Genomic DNA, 23,741 nt, shown 5'->3' on the forward strand with positions numbered 1-23,741 from the left:
CAACAAGGGTTCCGTACTGTCACAAAATGTTTAAGAATAGGCCTTCAGTAGGTAAGTCAATACTTTCTATTAGATATATGTACCTCGTTTTTTTAGCTTTAGAAAAGAGGTAAACAATCTTGACGTGTCTTTTATTGAAAAACACTTATGAAAAATAAGTTACAGCAAATATGTAACTATTGACAATGTGTATTTATACAGGGTTTATACCTATAAACGAATTATTTACATTATGAAATTATGAATACAGAAAGATATCTATCTAAAGAATTCCTAAAATGTAGTACATTACCATATTTTAAGATCGTTGTTCTCCATTATTGTGGCAACCTTTGACATTTACAGCTAATTTACCGTATAAAACGCGTAGTTTATATAAAGTTAGTACATTTAGGTACCTACCTATAGAAATCATGGGTATATTACTGTTATTTATTACAGGTTATGGTTGTGGTTTGTGCAATTTACAGGTAGATAATGTTTATAACTAAAATATTTTTCCTACTTGTACAGTTATCAGTAGTAGCGGATAAAAAACACGCCAAAAGTATCTACTACCCTGGAATACTTTTCCAAATAGCGTTATGCTTGTGTCTCTACACTTAAGTTCAAAAGTTTCGGTCACAATCGAATTATTCTACAAACAGCGTTGTTTGATCCACTACTTTTGATCCTGACTGTACCTACCTAGTATTTGTACTTTGTGCAAAATTAGTTGATAATTTGTACTTTTTTTTAAATTGTTGTGAGCTTCCTAATAATTAATGACAAAGAACCTGTAGATCAAAAACCTAATTTGATTCAGTTATTAGCTTAATTTTGAGTATTTAACGTTTCCCTAAATAAACAAACAAATGCCTTAATTAAGTACATGGATATGTGGCGTTGGTGGCAGCTTCAGTTCACTTTGTTAATCATGGGTGGCTTGATATAGGTAAGTAAAACAATCGTTAAAATGTTTATGTATTAAGTGTATTAAAGACTGTGATAAGAAAATGCAAACGTGGTATAAGCGGCATGTTGCTTACATTTTGTAGAGAGCGGGAGGGAAAAGCGTGTGGGACAGCTTGACTTGAGACTACCTTTCTGTAAGTACTTAGGTAGTAGAATACTAAAGATGACTTCCGAATATCGATGTAAGTAAGTGGCCTTAGGTACAGATACCGTGGCTGATTTCCACCGTATCTATTTTGTGACTCGCCTGTTTACAGTCTATAATTTAGGATTACCTTGTGTTTTGTATGACTTCAAAATAATGTCATTCGCCCGTGCGTCTCGCTCACGCCAATACATGTACGAATAAGTACTATAAGTACGAGACAAATGCATGCGCGACTATTAACATCATTTAGATATGATATTTATGTCACAACGTACGTTTCAATTGGCCTCTTAGCCGCCGGCTGTGGGAGCTGATATTTGTTCAAAAACCTTTGATTGTGTTGTAATAATCGCTTGGCACTTGACGTATCATACAATTTAACTGCTGCCTAAACATCAACAGACCCGACCACTTTTTATACCTGATTGTTGTCATAATTAAGCTTCAAAATTATTCTGATATAACTGCATCAATAAAAAATATGCAGATTTAATTGTATGTATGTTGTATACTTCAATATGTATTATATAGGTACACACTTTTAACATATTTTTTGCGGATTAGCTCAACTTAATTCAGCTAGTCCACCACAACCGGGCTCATGTCTCCAGTTGATTCAGTTTGTACATTTCATCACTACTATATCGACTACTAAACACCACGAATGTGTGGGTGCGTCCAGACATGCAGTTTTGCAGGGACTGGCTGAGTGCCGAGCTATTTAAACTAAGAATTAAAAAAAAAATACTTTTAAGAATGTTGAAAAAATCGGCACGGCATTCGGCGAGTACTTACTTGCATGTCTGGCTGCACCATAAGGAACTAGGCCAAGCCCCAGTGGCAGCCGGACGTCGATACACCAACATAGCTCAGCTACTATCTCCTCCATTTCCTGGCGGTGCAAACACTAAAGACCTAAGTTTTATAAAGTTTAGTCTCTATATTTTAGATTCTGTTTTTTTAATACAGTAGTAGTAGGTAATTTACGTAGACATCTAAATGACTAAATTGTGTTAGCGTGCAAATTAAGCTTTTTAATATATCCACCATCAACTTCTCACTAAAATCTCAGTTCAAATCAATATCCAAATACAATTTGAAATGCACTTGTAAACTACTATACACTATAATAATAATTTATGTACCCATGAATGGGTTCCAGCAGGCGTTCTACATGACATCAAAGTTCTCCAAACGGGCTCTACGTGTTGGATCTATATCCCCACGCACGCCTTATAAATGACCGGGCTTAAAAACCCGAGAGTTTGTAACGGAGATACAAATAATAATAATAATAAAAACATTTATTTCAGACCAAGTTCGATCCATAATATGTTAGTTACAGAGGTACTATGCAACCTGAAATACTATTAAGTATATTTTATTTATTTTTATTTCTTCAGAAACAAATAGTCTCATAATTATGATATTTGAGTCATTTGACACAATATAAAGTAGGTACTAAAGGTTTTACATTAAAATTTACGAGTTATCGATATATGCATCTTTTGTGGTTAGAAAAACAGTGCCAGAAACTTGCATCGTTATCTAATATCAGCCTATTAAAATATAGCTGGGGAATACATTGCAAAGATGATCGTTTAAAGCTACATAATGTCTCATGGAAAATATCTATTTTTAGGGTTCCGTACCCAAAGGGTAAAAACGGGACCCTATTACTAAGACTCCGCTGTCCGTCCGTCCGTCCGTCCGTCTGTCACCAGGCTGTTATCTCACGAACCGTGATAGCTAGACAGTTGAAATTTTCACAGATGATGTATTTCTGTTGCCGCTATAACAACAAACACTAAAAACAGAATAAAATAAAGATTTAAGTGGGGCTCCCATACAACAAACGTGATTTTGTCAACAACGTCGGGCGGGGTCAGTACTTGGATGGGTGACCGTTTTTTGCTTGTTTTGCTCTATTTTTTGTTGATGGTGCGGAACCCTCCGTGCGCGAGTCTGACTCGCACTTGGCCGGTTTTTTTTTTAATTTTTCCTCATGCAGCCTGCACGCTCTTCTAATGAAACCGTTTTTAGCAAATGAAGTACGACTACGTGGGATATGAGAGAGCGTTGTTTTTCTACAAGCTCGCTCACAACGTAGGGGTACCTAGTACCTAATCTAAAAGAAAATTAGTGGTTATTGAAGGGGCATCGATGATCTTATTAATAATTTTGTAAAGAATCAAGACATTCGCGACGAGAACTTTATAAATTATTTTTCTTTTTATGGAGCAATTTTGTGTTATTTAAGTGAGTAACACTCTTGTTTAATTAAGTCAGTCATTGGATAGGTAGGTAAGTAAGTACTGACTACCAATGTCCCAAATAAGATATTTTACGTTAGTAGCCTGAGTTATAAATCACATACGAAACTTTGACGTAACCTTGATATAATCATGTCATAAGCAGACGACGTATAAGTTCGTGTAATTAATGGGTCTTCTTATCGATAAGTATCTTATCCAAGGCTTGTTAACTTCCATGCATGCGCATGTGTGTGCCAAGGAGTTTCTATGTGTGCGGTTGCTAACAAAAATAGTTGTCAGTAAATTAAAAATTAAATATCTTGCTACGCTTCTGATGGCCTAAAATCCTCCCATCATGGTCAACTCGCCACTTTTTAATATTTCCACCAAAAAAAAACGTGTTGGATGGATAAGCAGCTTGTTATTTATCATATTCTATTATTAAATCTACTTAACTGCTATATCGTTGAAAAACAATTCAACTAAAACGTAATCGAAAAAGAAAGAAATCTCTTTACAACAAAAATAGAACTGCTGATCAAAAGATATTGCGTAAAATCTACTGTTATCGTTTTAGCGCTTTTATCTCCAACAAATATCGGTATCAAGCCTAACGCTAAATTTTAATTCATTGTTATAGACTTAGTAAACTGGGCACGTAAAAGATAACGATGTTAAAATCTCGGAATGAATGAGTAGGTAAATGTATATGAATATTTTATTTAACAAATGAAAACATTATGAAAACTGTAAACACCTACGCATGTTTTTATACTGAAACAAAAAAGAAACAGGAGCTATGTGCGTTGTCCAATTCTTTTGGGTATCAAGTCACATCGCAATAAAAATACATGTTTTCATATCACGTTCCCTGCTAAACTGTATGAGAAACAAAAGAGGCTTTTCTTATTTATTTGTCTGGGCTGGAGATGTGATCGCACGGTCCAATTTTCATTCACAATCAATTTCTGCTTGACCCTTACGCATTTTGTTGTTATCCTAGGCCGTATTTCATATTCAACTCTGTGATGTTTGCTGCAGTTTAGACAACATATGTGTTCGTTGATGTAAGTTATGCTTAGTGAGTAGGGCTTGCAATTCGAATATTCGAATATTCGAATTTGACGAATATTCGACCTGTTTTGATATTCGAATATTCGGCCGCTCAGGTTTCGAATATTCGAATATTTTTTATTACTATAAAAAAATCTATGTCATACGCTGTAGTTACAGTTTCTGTGTGTTTTCCGGGTATTTACAGTGAATGAGGAACGGTAGGTACACAAATACGAAGGAAATAATATTTTTACTGTATTCCTCTCGATAGACTTCGTGAATACAGTGAAACCTAACTCAATTTAAAAGAAAACGAAATCAAAAAGTATGTTATTTTTACGGTGCGTAAGTATTAAGTTAAAGGGTCATTCTGTTTATTCAGTACAAGCGTACGTTAAGCGAATTTTTGAAGTCTAAACCTTGCCACTTATCGCAATTCTCAAATTTAATCATACCAAACCTGCCCAACTTGGTAATCTAACCATGCACCTTTAGCTGACGAATAATCCACCCAGTAATCAACTAACTTTTTCCCTTAAATATTCCAATATTATATAATTAGCCGACCATTAGGAATAATAACTTGCCAAAACAAATAAAATCAATAAAGATTCAAAATACAATGAAATTAAAGGCCTTTTTACAGGCCTCTGAGTGATTGCAAGTTAATTTAAATCGGAAAATAATTACCTACTAAAAAAAATATCTTACTTACCTAGGTGTTTGGATGGTTAAAGTTATATTATTTCACGCAACGACGCATTTATAATAAGTTTTATCTAGAAATATTAAATACGTCTAATTTTGGCGTTTTACTTGTTTTTATAAATGTGCATCTTATAGTAGGATAATAAAATCTAATCAATTAAGTGGATTTCTGCCAAATATCCTTAGTTTTAGCAATATGTGAAAAAAGCTTTTGAATAAAACGATAATAAACCGATTTCTCGTTCCTTTTCTTATTTTTTATAATATTCGAATAATTATTCGAATATTCGAATACGTCGTCAGAAAAAGTCGAATATTCGAATATCTGAAAGTTTCGAATATTTGCAAGCCCTATTAGTGAGACAACAAATATTTGTATTTGATCATCTTTCTACTAGCTTATATCTGTGACTTCTTTGTTACTTCGGAAGTAGGTTAAGGTTTTTTTATTATTATTGTATGTTTTGACATGTGTGGAATATGACTGTATTTAGAACTTTTCGGAAATAAACTACAAATTCATATGAAAAGAAAAAAAAATATAATGTGTAAAATACAATATGAAAACTACAATCTACAATTATGCGTAAACAATTAACGTCTATCGTCCAAAAGTTATCTTAAAACATTCATTAAGAACGGAATAAAATATTTATTTCATTTACCTGATCCTTTTAAAATTCCCTAAAGCACCCGGCTTTAAAAGTTTAAAGCTTCGAGAGCTTTCATAAGACTTTTTAACGATGCTTATAAAGTGTTGCATATTGTTAAATCTGGGACACATAAGTAGGTCAAGTGCGCCGGGCCTAGCATAGTACTCGCGCGAGTACTGGCTCCGTATTGACCTCTCGATCTATTATGCATGTTACTTGGATTTAAATTTGGGTGGGTGACTTAGACAAATAACAAGAAGAGATTCATTTTCATTGTCTTGAAGACAATAATTATTCTTCAACGTTACATGAACCTCGTTTGTACACAAACCCATGTATTGTTATTTAAATGTATATACAAAAATGAAGTAAATATGTAGTTAAGACATGGGAAATGGTTAGGTACCTACTTAGCAAAAAAAAAACCTTGCAAATATAATTTTGATACTTTATTAGGTAGCACACTACTGAACTGGAGTTGGAAAAATTACTTACGAAAATTTGTGCTTTAAAGATTGAAATACTAATTTTGCAACATGCAGGTGGCCAATTCAAACATACATTTTGATATCTTAATGACATTAAAATTATGTAATTTTGTTATCAACCACCCATGCGCCTAGCTTACGCCAATACATGTAAGAAAAGTACGAGCGTAAATAAAGCGTAATTATGCGCACGGATGGTATCAAAGTGCCATCACACATTTAGATATCAAATATAAGTTTGAAATAGCCGCCGGGTCTCTGAACGTAAAAATCTTTTTTGATGTTTCCCTATTAAATTATTTTATGGATGTAACGATACCCACCCAACATCAATATAGAGTTGAAACGAAAATATTATTCCAACTTTATGCTATCCCAAAAAACAGCTTTTGATTTTTTTGGCGTAATAAATAAATAATGACGTATCGTCGCTCAATTATGCCGTATCCTTCCTATTTATCGTGCACCTATGCTCATATGCTTAACTTCCTTGCATGCTTGGCAACTGAGGTAAGCTTTGTATAGACGGACAGACAAACAAATGGACAGATAAGGCGAAACTAAGGGATTTGATGATTACCGTAAAAATGTACATTATGGTATTCATTTTAGGTATAAAGACAAGAAGGGGTATAGAATAGAAGTCTTAAAAATCATACTTCATTTAAATTTTCTGATTATTAAAACATTAATTTTAATTATATAATTCAATTCCAAGTTGGCTGTAAAATTACTTACATAAAAATATTCACATTGTGGATTTTATCACGCAATAAACCAAATAACTACAATACGCATTAAAATGTTGTCCATATTTTTGTTGATAACATTTTAATCGTTCGGATTGACACCTTAATAATTAAATTCGCTTTTTAAAATTCAATTACCAATATAACAGCGATAGAGTAATCTCATTAAATACACAGCCAAAAACGTTATGGCTATGAGTGGTACCTTTATTTTAATTTAAAATTGAATCGGTACTCCATTAGTTTATGATAGGTAGGTATAATATAGTAGGTACGTCCCTGTTTACATCCAGGATGTACGAGCCTTGGAATCTAGGTAACGGGGTCAGCTATTGCATCTAGGCCGTCTGTAATTGCTACCTGTGTCACCTATCTATCTCTTCTTGACAATTTATCTAGAGGAATGGGGTTTATAATTAAAAAATACCAAATGTTGATACTATGTATGTATCAAACACTTGTTAGGGCAATTTTTGCTTTAGGTAGCTAATCTAGAAAAGTCTTTGTGATAGAGATGAACTTTGAAGAGCATTCACATTTTGTTTCATACCCGTTTAAGAATTTAATGTACGTATAGGTACAGTGTAAAGCGATTAATTTCACACCCCTGTACAGTGTACGTACACAGTACTTCAGAATAAAAGGTTTTACACACTAGTAGCTGTACGTAGGTATATTAATATTAAGAGCCTTTTGAAATACGGTAACTAAAATAAACGCTTTGATATCCGAAAGGAAGTTCCAAGCCCACGCGTTGTTGGGGTTACAAGGGGTCAACACGCCCTCGATGATCTTCTCATACGGGTAGCGGAAATCCCTGATCTAAAGGGATTTGACATAAACAATATATGTATGTATGTAGAAAATACGTGTAGTGTACGGCCAAGTGCGAGTCAGACTCGCCCATGAAGGGTTCCGTATTTAGGGGATTTATGACGTATTAAAAAAAAACTACTTACTAGATCTCGTCCAAACCAATTTTCGGTGGAAGTTGACATGGTAATAATAATAATAATAATAATAATAATTCATTTATTTCGACCAACGTAGGATCATATTACATTATAATATTACATTAAAATTAAATATAAACTAAACTAAATTACATTAACATAAATTAAAATATAACAATTATATTACCTATATAACCTATTCTAACACAAAGCTTTAGAGTGGCTTGGACACCAGTACGTGAATCATATGACAGTGATTCAGGTACTGGCAGTCAAACCTCTCCGCGAACGCCCTCAAGATGCCGCTGGAACTAGCCCGCACTCTGCGCACCAGGGATGTACAGCGTTTCCTCATTGTAGTGTAGAAACAGTCCACCCTGGCCTCCGCGAACATCCCCGACGCACTACAAAAACGAGGTAGTCCCATCAGCACCCTGAAGGCGTTGTTATATTGTATACGAAGTGCGTTGTACTGCTTTTGCGTATAGCACGCCCACAGATTTGCAGTGTAAAAGGTAGTACAGAATGCTCTGAAAAGAGTCTTTTTCACCTCAGTGGAGCAACTAACAAATCTGCGGGCCACCATATTCGCTCTAACACACAACGCTCTCCGCTCCCTTTCAATGTCAGCATCATCTTTCAAGTCAGAGGTTACCACATGCCCAAGGTATTTGAATCGGTTCACCCTATTCAGTGGAGTTCCGTTTAACTTAATAGGTGGTACTGGTGGTAGTTCTTTACCTCTAACTTGAAAGACCATGCATTCACTTTTTTTGACATTATATGTCAAACCGTGACTGAGTGCATATTTCTCACATATATTTATTAGCTTCGCCAGACCACAAGGAGAGGCACTCAGCAGCACCATATCGTCTGCATAGCTTATATTATTCAGACAAGTATCGCCAATGTGGCATCCGATAATAGTGCTGCTGAGCTCCTCTAAAAGTGCATTGATATACAGGTTGAAGAGCTTGGGCGAGGTCACCCCTCCCTGCCTCACCCCACACTCCAACCTGTATGGTTCCGAATAAGCGCTCGACCATCGTACTACATTCCTCTGGTTAAGGTACCAGTATTTAAACATTCTATTAAGCTCAACCGGCATTTTCGTGTTCTTTAACTTCCGCCAGAGGACGTCGTAGTTGACGAGGTCAAACGCCTTCGATAAATCAAGAAAGCATGCATAAATACACGTGCCTCTCTCTGTGTAGTACTTGACAGTTTCCTTAAGACACAATATGGCAGTTTCCGTAGAGAGTCCAGGCCTGAAACCGAATTGATTTTGATGTATATCAAGGTACTTGTCCAATTGTGTACTAAGCAGACTGTCCAGCACTTTAGCTACCACTGTCGCTAGCGAGATCGGTCTGTAGTTGGTTTTATCACTTGCATCACCACCCTTATCCTTGACAATTGGTACTACTACAGTCCTCATCATTGCCTCGGGTAAGTACGCGTGACTAATGCAGAGGTTGTACAAAAGAGAGAGTACCCTCGGCAAGTGAGGACCCGCATTCCTCAGGTGCTCAATACTGAGGCCATCGTGACCAGGAGATTTTCCATCATCATATATTGTAATGTACATCATATATTTTTTTTAGTTATATCATTCTCTTATTTTAGAAGTTACAGGGGGGGACACATTTTACCACTTTGGAAGTGTCTCTCGCGCAAACTATTTAGTTTAGAAAAAAATGATATTAGAAAGCTCAATATCATTTTTGAAGACCTATCCATAGATACCCCACACGTATGGGTTTAAAGTATGGGGAACCCCCAAAATTTATTGTTTTTTTTTTCTATTTTTGTGTGAAAATCTTATTGCGGTTCACATAATACATCTACTTACCAAGTTTCAACAGTATAGTTCTTATAGTTTCGGAAAAAAGTGGCTGTGACATACGTACGGACAGACAGACAGACAGACATGAAGAATCCATAAGGGTTCCGTTTTTCGCCATTTGGCTACGGAACTCTAAAAAGAGCTGGTACCTACTCTAGCAGTAAGAGCATGCAACTCTCAATCTGGAGGTCGCGGGTTCAAGCCCCGGCTATTTACAAGTAGATTTTCGGAGAAGGAAAACATTTTGAGGAAACCGAGTTTCCTTTCTAGGCTGAAAGGTCAGATGGCAGTCGCTTTCGTAAATACTAGTGCCTACGCGAATTCTTGGGATAAGTTGCCAAGGGGACCCCTGGCTCCCATGAGCCGGGACAAACGTGAGGAAGATGAAGACAATCTCCTAATAGTGGTTTTTAGGGTTCCGTACCCAAAGGGTAAAAAACGGGACCCTATTACTAAGACTTCGCTGTCCGTCCGTCCGTCCGTCCGTCTGTCACCAGGCTGTATCTCATGAACCGCGATAGCTAGACAGTTGAAATTTTCACAAGTGATGTATCTCTGTTGCCGCTATAAAAACAAATATTAAAAATAAAATAAAATAAATATTTAAGGGGGACTCCCTCCCATACAACAAACACGATTTTTTTGCTCTATTTTTTGTTGATGGTGCGGAACCCTCCGTGCGCGAGTCCGACTCGCACTTGGCCGGTTTTTACATTTTATTTAACGATTTTCTTATATTTTAAATAAATACCGCAAGCCATCCAATGCCGTATTAAGTCCTTAGCGGTTGGACGTTGGCCATGAACTGGTGCACCAAAACTAGGGCAGCCGCACCAAATACGGAATCGCACTATTAGTATTTCTAAGTTCTACGCAGCGGGTAACTAACGTTAAATATGAAGAAATGGTAGCAAACCGTGTATTTACATCCACAAAAAATACCTAAATTTACTCAGGACGACATGAAGCCATGGATATACCTCGCTAGAATTCTTCATTGTGCTCATTTCATTTTATTTTAGAATTTTTCCTCTCCCTTGAAGAAATTCAGCGTTTTGTTCCCATACCATTAAGAGACTAAATATTAGGAATGCTTAGTTGTGTAAGAAAAAATTTTTTTTTCTGTATGCGGCGTAAGTGTAATTGATAATTATCGCTTATATTGATTATTGTGGATTAATACTATTTCTTCGTGAAATAAAGAATTTTCTTTAAAAGAATACAAATCATTTGCAAGTACCCAAACTTTAATCCATAGTCAACCATCACTAATCACCTAAAAAACGAAAACAAGTGATTTATAGTTTTCCTTTGGTATAGTCTGAAAGCGGGTGATGTTGGCCGTGAACCACTGCATCAAAACTGGGTCGCGGGCTTAACGGCACACATCCGGACTACTAGCACGGGGAGGTCTGGTAATGAATTTCCAATTATTAATTAATCCTCAAAATCCATTTTTTTTACAACAGTCCATGTTACAATAAAATTAGTTTTAGTGCTCTTATAAGCAGCAATTTACGGTCAGTTTGTAGAGAAATTTCCAATGGGGGACTCGTTTTTACTGTGCAACCTATTTACCTCTATCTGAATCAATAAAAAAATAATACTTCAGAAAAACATAAAACGATACCTGTATGTTTTAAAGAGATGTTTTGAAATATCGACTAAATAAGTGTGAATTAAAATAACTAAAAAATCATGATGTTGGATTTAAATACATATAAACATTCTGTATATAGTATCCCTGTAACAGCATCGACGAAATTGAAACGTTTATCTCCAGTTTGGAACGGCGTATTGATTGAAAGCTGTGCCGTGGTCCGTGCCCGTGCATCGCCCTTGAACCGCTGCACCGAAACTAGGGCGCAGCGCACATCTGCCACTAACCCGATCAATGCTGCCTTATTTACTGTCCTTACAAAAATGCTAATGGTAAAATATTGTTCTGAAAATTGACTGCCTTCCATGTAAGTTTTTAAGGATACATTATTATTTACCTTATTACATTTACCGTTAATTACCCATTTTTAAACCGTACCGTACCGTTTGCTGTAGAAGACAGATACCAATAAAGCTTATTTTAAGTAAGTAGATATTTTGTTGTACGTATTTTTAGAATTAAATTTTTAAATATTGCTTAATTTTAAATATAGGGTTTATTCGGGTAAATAATTCCGGAAATCTGGTAATCCCGAAAATCATTGTAAAATCACTCATATTCCGTTGCAGTAAGAGTCAGCTTTCGGAATTATCCGCCACTATTCGTCATTCGGAAATACCCGAATACATCTTATTTAGATTCATCAGAAATTTCGAAAAATGTAAACAGGCTTTTGACCTTTATTATTTTGTAATTACGTACTTTTGATCAACAATTTAGACACTAACTTTGTTAGATACAAATTTGATGCATATTAAAATATCTGTTAACTTAATTAGTTTGCGTAAAAATAAACTTAGTGACAATATTAAGTTAGTAGGCCACCAAACGAAGGAAGTGTATAAGCAAATTTTGGCATAGTTGTAGGGAATGGTGCATGGTGTATTATATTAAACAAGATACTAAAGTACCTGGGGGTAGGAGTGAAGATAACAGGTAGCGGGAGGTTTTAAGGTCCCTTTTTATAGTTTCTCGTAAATAACTCTTAAACGGTGACCCGTAGCAAAAAATGTTCTATTACATAAGTCATCTATATAAAATTTTCTACAAAAAATATTCAGTACACTTTTTCGCTAGGACCAATAATTTAAAATTTTAAGGTGGGAAAGTTACGTATAATTTGTTCAGAGGTCGTTTTTTTATAGTTTTTCGTAAATAACTCGTAAACGGTAGCCAACAGCAAAAAATTATCAGTTACGTAAATAATCTATTTAAGATTTCTTATAAAATAAATGCTTCTTTTTTCGCTAGGATCAATATTAAAAAAATATTAAAGGGGGAAAGGGTATAGCCGGACAAGCGTGGTTTAAATATTGATCCTAGCGAAAAAGTTTGAATAACTTTTTTGTAGGAAATTTTATGTTTATTATTAATCTAATAAAACATTTTTTCTACTGGCTATCGTTTACGAGTTATTTACGAAATACTAAAAAAGGGGTCCTTAGAATTTATTTTCTCCCTTTAATAACTTTTTTAAAATTGATCCTAGTGAAAAAAGTAGCATTTATTTTATAAAAAAAATCTCAAATAGATTATTTTTGTACAGTACAACATATTTTTTTGCTGTGGGCTACGGTTTACGAGTTATTTACGAAAGACTTAAAAAAACGACCTTAGAACAAATTATAAACGGTAACTTTCCCACTTTAATATATTTTGAAATATTGATCCTAGCGAAAAAGTGTACTGAATTTTTTTTGTACACAATTTTTAGTAAATTACTTATGTAATAGAATATTTTTTGCTACGGTCTATCGTTTAAGAGATATTTACGAAAATCTATAAAAAGGGACCTTAAACAATGTGTCAATCTATCAAACAGCTATGTATATGTAAAGATCGTGAGCATAGAGTGTCATTTTTACGTTTCTATCAGTCAGTGACTCCATTAGAAATGTATTGAACCAGCTAGTGAAATAGCAAATCTCCACACAGGAATGCAAACAGGAAATGGATCGTTTTAGGCCACGGCCTTGCCGGGTCGGCCGTGATGCAGTTCATGCAAGAATTGCAAGTGTATGTGAAAGTCATAGCTGAAGGAAGCCTGCGCTGTCTAGATAGTATCGACTGTTCGGATCCGGGCTCCCAATAACAGCTTATAGGATTTAGATAGAAGACTGAACGAGACACGGATATTTACAGGAGACATCTATTTCTCAGTTCAGTGAGCTATGTAAAATTTGAAAACATTTCACCAGATGACAAATTGTGAGAATCATAAGGAAATTCGCCGTGTAGTTTGGTATGGTCTACTAATCTGACAAACGTTCCATTATGGATCTACTTAATGCCAGAAAGATGGCCTGTAAGTAGTTACTGGAAATAAGTTAGAAAGAAAACTTAACTGAACTCTTGTTTTAAAGAGAGTCACATCATGAAACTAAAATAAGAGTTCCATGAACAGGGTTCCATGTGCTAAAGTATGTTCCATAATATTTTATTTTGATGTATTAATGTAATCATTTAAAAACTATCTTAACTCTGTTAAAAATATAAATTGTCTTTACCGTTATATAGGAAATAAATAAATGTTAATTTAGGCGTTTTAATAGAAAAATAATCTACCTACATTAGTGCTGCCGCGCCGTTTTTAGGTCATCGGTGCAAGGCTGTGGCATTGAGTTGAGCCGCTTTTATTTACCTAGGATTTCATGGCCTTTTGCAGAGCTTAATTGAATTCCGATTAAAAACACGTAAACACCTAAAACATTTGTAATTTAATTTCCCAAACGACCTAACTGAATTTTTCATTCAAAAGCTTAAATTTGTGTGTCTTATCTATGTCCGAAAATAATTCCAACTTTTCTTTCGCTTTATGTTAAAATATCCTTATAACATTAAATAGGTATTACATTTAATCGTACCCTACGCTTCCTATAAGTAATATTATTATATTTAAACTATATACTTGGTTTTATTTTACGTAATAACAACGAAACATTATATTAACAAGGTACAGTGAAATACGAATCCACGTTAGATAATTGAATCAGTGTGATTGTATTATCCTTCTACACCTACACAATGGCTATCAGACTACAGATAATTTATATAAAAGCTTTACCCCAATGCTTAAAAGTAGCACTTTTTGCGGTTTTACCAATGGTCGGGAAATTTACGACCGACTTTACGACTACTTCCTGCTGCACTTAAGGACTAACTAAAACGTTAAAAATATGGCACGAGTTGCAGAGAGAATTGCTTCTAATAGAACATTGGTAATTAGATATAAGCAAATAAAACACGTTTACATGAAAAACGTCATCTAAAATAGGCCTCAGCGGCCTCATTCAAGTTGATTCAACAACAGCTCATACCTTCGGCGTTGTAGTACTTAACATCTCGAAACATCCTCCAACCTTTGATCAGTCAAAATGTATGAAACATCATATATATTATTTAGTTATTCGGGAATCAGAGGCTAGTCTTAGTACCAGTGTGATCGATCCCTGCAATAATAAAAATACATCATAAAATTCGGGAGCCATTTACGTAAAATTCAACATAACTAGTATAATACTCATAGATTGCTACATTTACTTTGAAAGGTTTGCCACATAATTTAATGCTTTCAGATAAGGTTTCACTAGGCTCTCCAAATTACATAGGTACTATCTATAAAAATAAACATGTTCTGATAATGCACAATACGTGTACGTGAACGACGAATACGTGCAGATTAATTTTATGTTAATTTCCAACCCTCATATCGCAAACACATATTTAAATAAGTAGATGCCATATTTAAATAGATGGTATGTAGTATGTACCCACGAGTTACGACGAAATGGAGAATGTAATAACGTTTAGTGTGAGAGTATGTAATATGACTAATATGTGATTGTTGACTGACATAGGGGTTTTCAAAAACTATTTTTTGAACAAACCTGTGATTGAAATCTTTTCTACGGATCGTCGTTTCTATTAGTAGTAAAGTTGCGGGAAGCCATTGTAATAAAAAAAAACCAGCGATTGAAATTTCAATCAGAATGATGGTTTCAGAATCTTAATCCACATGGAATCCAATCATGTAAGCGAAAACAAATATCGCCGGTTGAAAAACCAAACATCGTGAGTGTTTTCTGTCGACTGAGTGACACTGACATCCCTAGTGTGCATATAAACTTACCTAAAAGAGCGTACATACGATTTTTATTGTATCTTCTGCTTATGTAATCTAATCTAATACCTTTAAACGAGCAATTCTTGTTTATTTATATATTTATTTATATATATATATATATATATATATATATATTTCGGGGATCTCAGAAACGGCTCTAACGATTTCGATTAAATTTACTATTTCGGGGTTTTCGGGGGCGAGAAATCGATCTAGCCTAGGTCTTATCTCTGGGAAAACGCGCATTTTCGAGTTTTTATATGATTTCCGAGCGAAGCTCGGTCACCCAGATATTAAACATTAAATCTGTCGTTTATATTAGGTATATATTTCTTTTAGCTATCGTGTGTAATATTGCCCTAGAACGAGACGCGTGGAAGAAAGAGAGGGAGGCCTTTGCCCAGCAGTGGGACACAACAGGCTGACAAATAAATAAAATATCGTGTGTCTCGCTCGCGCCAATGCATGTACGGACAAGTACAAGCGAAATGCACAAAACTAAATGACATAATTTGGATGTCACTTTGATGTCAGTGTACGTTCGAATTGGCCTGTAAGGCCAATTACAACTTTGCCAATTTATAACGATTTTCCCACTCGTGAGGTGGCCTCGTACACCATTCGTTTCTTCCCGGGATTCATTATTTTCTTAGCTATTTCACTTGTTATTTTAGTTCTTCAGTACCATGGGGTGTTTTATGTATGTAGAATTTTAGTTTGAGTATACGAAGGCACCCTAATGAAACGAAACACAAAAAAATTATTAAGGTAATCCTAATATCCCTCGTACCTAGTACCTAATACCTATATACAAACTAGACTAAAATATTTTCAAATTCCATTAAAACTTATTGAAGACAGATGCATTCAAAGGGGTACCAAAAATTACTTTCGAGTAGCCAAAACACAGATTGACTCTATCTAGCAGTCTGCTACTACAATACCATCATTTTTATATATTGCATATTTGCATAAGTACGGCAGTCTCATATACAAAATTAACGTTTCAGCATGTTGCATATTCGATATATAACTACTGTACGAAGCCTCCCGGGTACAAATCGTACTCATCTTTACCTACGGACAAGTTTGAGCGAAATGAACGCGCGAATGATAACTAACTGATATCATTTAGACATGATTTTGATGTCAGGTGCACGTTCGAATTGGCCTATCTCTCTTTTACAAAATGTGCCGTGGCAGACAGCACAATTTTCTGTAAGTGGTGTCGTTATAACTGTAATGTAACGTCGCTAAGGCACTGGCCTTCTTGGCTTGGTGAAAGACGAAGGAACTGTCATTTCGCCTGATTAGCATACCAAACGTTAACTCATTGGCACGTACTTACTAAGTTTAACAAAAGGAAGGAAAGAAAGGAACATTTTATAATTTAAATAAATATATCGAAAAAGTTGATATATTTTATTACATACCGTAAGGTACGGGTACTTTAGCCCTTACAAGGTTACTTTGCACACCCATTAAAACCTATTTATTGAAACAATAAATTCTTAAAAATGACACTTAACGCTTACACAAAAACAGATTAATCTCATAATGTCGTTTTTAAGAAAATATCAATTCAATAAAATGGGTGAACAAAATAACCTTGGGGAGCTAAAGAACCTACCCCGACCTTACAGTAACTGTAAAACGCTTAGATTCTCCCAGAGAATCCAAAATATTTCCAAGAACTAGATAAATCCTTAACTCTTGTATATTATAATTAAATATTTTGTAATCAAATTGTTTATTGTGTAATTTTCATAACTTAAATTTGTTTTTATTTACTAATAAATACATAGGGGAGCGGGGGGCTTGTTGTAACAGTTTTAGGAAAAAGGCCTGTATTGTCTAAAATATGTATAATTTTATGATTCTCAGTATGAGGGTTTGTAAAGTATTTATCTAAGCACTAATTCCGATTACAAAATAATTTTAAATGTTTACGCATCTTTTACACCAGACAATTTTTGAAAAACTGGGAGTTGTTACAACTTACCCCGTAATTGGGGCTTGTTGTAACACTTGTAACAGTTTTAGGAACAAGGCCTGTATTGTCTAAAATATGTATAATTTTATGATTCTGAGTATATGAGGGTTAACCCTCATTGTAAAGTATTTATCTAAGCACTAATTCCGATTACAAAATAATTTTAAATGTTTTACACCAGACACTTTTTGAAAAACTGGGAGTTGTTACAACTTACCCCGTAATTTTTTTTTCAATACCTGGTCGAAACAGAGCTCGTATGCACATCCACTCGCTTCGATGTCTGGCGGGGCAATGGCGGTGTTTACGTTATTCCTATAGAAAGTCATTCAGCAAAAAAAATTAAAATGTTTTTAATTCCCCGTCAAAGTTGAGCGTTACTACTTACCCCTGTTACATTAAGCCCCCGGCTCCCCTACATGTAATAGAAGGAAGTTACAATGATGTACCTATCTACTAGGTACCTACTACAAGAATTCCTAAATAAAGAGACTTTAGTTGGAGAAATCGTAGGATTATAAGTTATTATTAAATTTCAAGTACTCCTGTCACGTGCGATAGTAATGCCGATAGGTATTTTAGACATGTAACGTTTATATTTTAATGTGTTTAGTTGTAACGATTACATTCAAGCATAGGTACGTGACTGTAGATGTTTACGCAATTACGCATTGTTATGACGACTAACAGGCCAATTCGAACGTACACTGACATCAGAATGATATTTGAATTATCTTACTTAGTTATCGTGCATTACTCTCGTACTTGTCCGTAAATGTACCTATAGGCGCGGGCGTCACGCACGATTTTTTTTAAATTTGGGAATTTGTATGTTATTTCTAACGTCCTACAAAATCTATGAAAAATTGTAACGGAAGGGAAATAAAGATTTTTATTTTGGACCTTGTTTATTTACCTTTTGATATCACGATGATCGTAACCAAGCACACAACTCACCTGATGATCCATAAGTGCGCCTGCAATGCAAGTGTTGACACCATACAACAACTCCAACTCTTTCTTTGTGTTACTTTTGTTAAAGTTGAATTCAACTATGCACCTAATTCAAGAAGGTGATCCTTCAAGTTATGTTTAAGGTTTTTGATAACTGCGTTTATCGCTTATTAATGATCTTCCGTCCTATACCGCTGCCAAAGTAAATAAAATGAAATGTATAATAATTTTTCTTTTTGGAACTCTGTTAAATTTCTCATTCAGGCTACAAATCGACCGCTATTTTATTTATCACTTACGGGGTACGTAGGTAGACGAGTATTGACAAAATGAACAGTTAGAAAAGAGAAGGACGGAAATAAAAATTAGGTCAATAAAATTCTTAGTTAAGGTTTTTCCATTTATTTAAGTACAATCATTTTTGTTGTCAGGATATTAGTAAGTAGAGTAACTAGGAAGTACCTTACTCGCGGTAGGTATTAGTTAATCGACATAAGTATCCAATCATGAGTAAGATCCATCCTATATGAAAAACATTTTCGACTCTAGATTCACACAGGAATTACAGCAAAAAACTTGTAATGTTAGTATTTTTAACATTTAGGCCAGACGTTGTTTCAAACTGTTCGACAGGGTTAGATACTATGGGTAGGTATTAATAGAAAAATAAATGTTGATTTAGATGTGCTAATCTAAGTAATCTTCTTATTATCATTTTAAGTTAAAGCCTGGAGTGCCCAGGTGAGTTTACAAGATTTACACAATGACATTACATCATAGTCAGCAAAGATGTATCGTAACGAAAAGACGGAAACCCAAGTAATTACCTAAGTCATCCAAAAAATACATAGGCATTTAATTTTAGATATATAATGAATTAAGTAGGTACCAATGTCCTTTGAAATACGAGTTAGTAGATAGATACTAATCTTTAAAAAAGATGACAAGTCAAAACTGCTACAAACCTTTCAAAATGAATTTGGTTTAATACGATTTTAAGTTCATATTCGTGCATTCAGCCTCACAAATAAAACATTCATAAGATTCAGGAAATTATTTTTTTAATAATTTCATTTGTGTTGTCGTTTGTACTTTTTGAAATAGGTAATTCTATGAATACCTATTTTCTTAACCGCAATGCAAAGAGCAAGCAGTTAAATAAACTTTCACTATCTATACTTTTGTGCACAATTTCCAGTAGTATTGTAATTTTCAAGGTTTCATACTTTCAAATCTTAATCCTATAAAATGTTGCTAATATTAATATTAGTTATTATTAAAAAAAAACTTGTAAATTCAATATGACTAAATGAAATAAAGTCTGCAAAGATAGTAATTATGTGTATCCATTACATTTTAAAGTTTAAAATGTAATGGATACACATAATTACAGTTTAAAATTTAAACTATTACAAATGATTTTTTAATAGTCGTTTCCCTTATAATGGACTCCGAAATGAAGGTACAAAAGATTTCTACAATGCAAATCGTTGTTTAGATGCAATAAAAATACAAAATTTTGTAAAATACCTTCTAAATTCTTTAAAAATTGTAAACAAGGATGTACATTTTTTTGATATGTGGAGTTGTACACAGAATTGAAAATGGCATACTCGCTGAAAACCCACTATCTGCTTTTTTAAAACATGACGATCCCAATTTAACTATCCATAATGTCTACTTTTTGTCTATTTGATTTGAATCTCGGTACGTATTTCTCGCACAAATGATGTGAGTGCAAACGGAATGCACGGAGGTTAAAATGTTAGTATTTAGTTCATTCTATACGAACATATCAACACAACCAGAAGACGGTATTGCCAGAAATCATAACATTATAAAACAGTTTATTAAAAAAAAAGTATTGCGACAATTAATTGAAATTATTAGTATTCAATACATATTTTAAAAGGATTCAAACGATATGTTTTGGTTAAAAAATTTAAATAAAAGCTTATACCATCTAATTTGGTTGTTGTCTATATTTATAAAAAAATGACATAAATATAATATGTATAAAAAAGCGAAAAAAACTATTGCTTTTTTAATTGCTTTTACTACTTTCGATTTGTAATAATTTAGCCATAACAAAATATATGTCAAGAGGCATAAAACCGGTAAAAATGTTTGATAAAATATTAAAACCTCTAAAAAATTCCCTAATTAACATTGCTTGAACATCGAACATCTACTTGTTTATTTTACAATTAAAATGATGTTACACTTTTTACAATCATTATCTAATTACTAAACTACAAGCCGTCAACATAGTGTGGCCTAAATAACTGTAATTGTAGTTACAGGTAAATTCCCAGGAAATAACTTTTCAATATTTATAAAACATCAAACTATTACTTCGAATTAATTTACAGTTCAATCATTAAACGATTAATTTATATTATTTACTTAAACTTATGTTTACTCTAAACATTTAAAATGAAATAATAGGAATCTCACAAGTTATTTGTATATTAACTGGGTACATAAATATTTCTAACACCAAACACTGCAAACAAGGAACAGCAATATGATACAGAAATGCATCATTCAACATAATTTATAAATCCACTACGATTACTGTTCATAACTATTAAATGTCAATCATCATTATGTTGTTATTTACACCTGTTTCTTAAATATTATTAGTGAAATGTATCATTATTTTCTACAACTGAAGGCTTAGTCACAGAGGTCACGTGGCACCAGCGGGACGCATAAAGCTGGAAACAAATTATCGGACGCGGCTGACGGACGCGGCTCACAGCCGCGACTTATAGGTATCTAGATAATGAATATACACTGAACTGTGCAAACTATCGGAGGTAAGCCGTGGACGTAACCTTGAGCCTTCGGACATCCGACAGACATCTGGCGCGCTGGATGTTCCTGACTGTGCACACTTTTATGTCGCGCGCGTCAGCGGCGTCCGTCAGCCGCGTCCGATAATTTGTTTCCAGCTTTAAGTGCCAAGGGGATGCCCGTGCGTTGCGGGCGGGCAAAGTGCGCAACGCCAACGCGATGCAGAAAGTGTTATGAGCGACCTCACGTCCGCACGCATCACGCAATCAACGCGTCCCGCTGCTGTCGCGTAGCCTGTGTGGCTAACCCTTAATTAATTTCAATACAAAACATCGATGACTAAGTATTTATGCTCCCTTAATTCATTTTACATTCATTCACGCCTCATCTATAATAATGTCGGTATGTTATACAATAGTTACGTATGTATTAAGTATGTAGTAATTTGGTAACTTTTAAACTTTTTTGAGTTGAAATATGTATATAACGATGTATATAGATATATTTCGTACTATGTATAGTGTAGGTATACCTAGAACCTAAGTATACACAAGATTTTTTGTGAAACTTGTATAAATTTTACACGTGTATTTTCGCTTTATTTGTTTTGCTGCAAATCGTATTGCCATAATGGAATGGAAATAATCACAAGTTTTAATAACTACATTTATCCAGATATTAATAAAATAATGAGCTGTGCAAAAACTTGCTTTTTTATGCTTATAAAAATAGCTGAATTTATAATCCATTTACTATATTACAACTCCTTTACAAGGAATAATGCAAGTAATTCAGTCTTCCAAGCGTCGACTTTGTCAATGATATAGAACATCACATAGACACGCACATACATACATACAATAAACGAAATTACAGCCGTACAATAAACAATATTCTAATAATTTAGATAACTTAAAGTGTGTTTCTTACATACAATAATAGGTGACAGAAAAACATCATGTTCTGCATGTATTTTGTAGGTATGAGACAAATTCTGCCAATATGCTGGCAACTCATTATATCAAATATAAGTTTTTTTTAACGACTCAATTATTTTTAATTGTTATGTTTGCAGTTTTTAAATATTATATTATGACTTTGTTTAGTAACTAACTAACAAGTAGGAAGTCATTATTAATCTTTGATAGATACTTATTTAATACCGAAGTTGAAAGTATCAAACATAAAGTTTGAATTTACAATGATGTTTTGTAAATTTGTGGAAACTTTAATAAGATACCTAGAAAAGAGTATATGTATATATATTTTTTGTCAACCCTTAAAGGCAACTTAACAGTCTGTTCTTGTCAACATTGATTCGTCTAGATTCCGTCAAAGCTAACTGAACTGAACAGATCAAAGTGAGGCAGGTCATTATAAACGTCATATTTTCATAGAATTACGACATTCATGCTGACATTCCCACACTTTGTAATTTCAGATTTAGCTTAGTCTGACTCTTGTAGTTTATATTCGAAATAGTGCAGTTAGCGTTTCAAGTACCTACTTACTTAGCCTGGGAAATATGGTCTGGATATTTATTAATCGTATGGTCGAAAACTAACCTGTTTTTTGGTTTACCCAGAACAAGTTTATACTACCTATCAACTAAGTCAACTTACATAAGGCTCCGTGAGGAATAAAAATATCGCATAGATTTATTTATTTCTCAAAGGCATTTTACATTATATTACTTATTTATTTTTGTGCATTCTAAGCGGCTTTAGGGCTATGCCCTGATTCTACTTCATGGATCATTAAAATTGCAACTGGTTTCGAAAATAGTAAAGAAAAATTTAAGTTTCAAGTTCAACGACTATTTTAATTGAGGTTTAAAATAAGCCAAAGCATTTTATTGAAACTTAGTTTTCGGTCGGGTTTCATACTATTTTTTTTTCAACACAGAAAATATGTTTCGCCAAATCTTTCAATATTTTCAAAGACAAATCAACATTTTGAAGACCATGTCATATATCTATTATTTACAATTATTTAAACGCTTAAAGAAGTTTTATTTCATAGACGTCAAGTTATTGAATTGGTTATTTGTGGATATACAAACGTGATAGTCGTCGCAATAGTATCTTAGTATTTTAAGTACTTATGAGATTACTCCTCATTTATTGTTACTAATTTATCACCCTGCATTTTACATTAAAAAAATAATTAGGTACAACTTTGACTACTTTGTGATTCACATAAAATGTTGTAATTTTCAAACTAAAAAAGTATAGCGATACTTTAAATTTTATAATATGTAACTGCGACACAGATATTGATGTATGAATTTAAAATGTTTAGTTATACAAGTCTCAAAGAAATTAAAAGAGTATTTTTTTCAATATGTTTCAAATACATTGACTGACATATAGTTAATGTCACTTAATTTATTATTTAAATAC

The 23,741-nt window shown here is 33.9% G+C and overlaps 1 long non-coding RNA gene across 1 annotated transcript in view; it reads left to right on the forward strand.

Moving 5' to 3' along the window:
- Positions 1-23,741, forward strand: part of LOC134658811 (uncharacterized) — a 258,840-nt gene that overhangs the window by 234,001 nt on the left and 1,098 nt on the right. The gene's annotated exons all lie outside the window — the stretch shown is intronic.

Source organism: Cydia amplana, chromosome 2, assembly GCF_948474715.1.
Source record: "Cydia amplana chromosome 2, ilCydAmpl1.1, whole genome shotgun sequence".
Taxonomy (NCBI): domain Eukaryota; kingdom Metazoa; phylum Arthropoda; class Insecta; order Lepidoptera; family Tortricidae; genus Cydia; species Cydia amplana.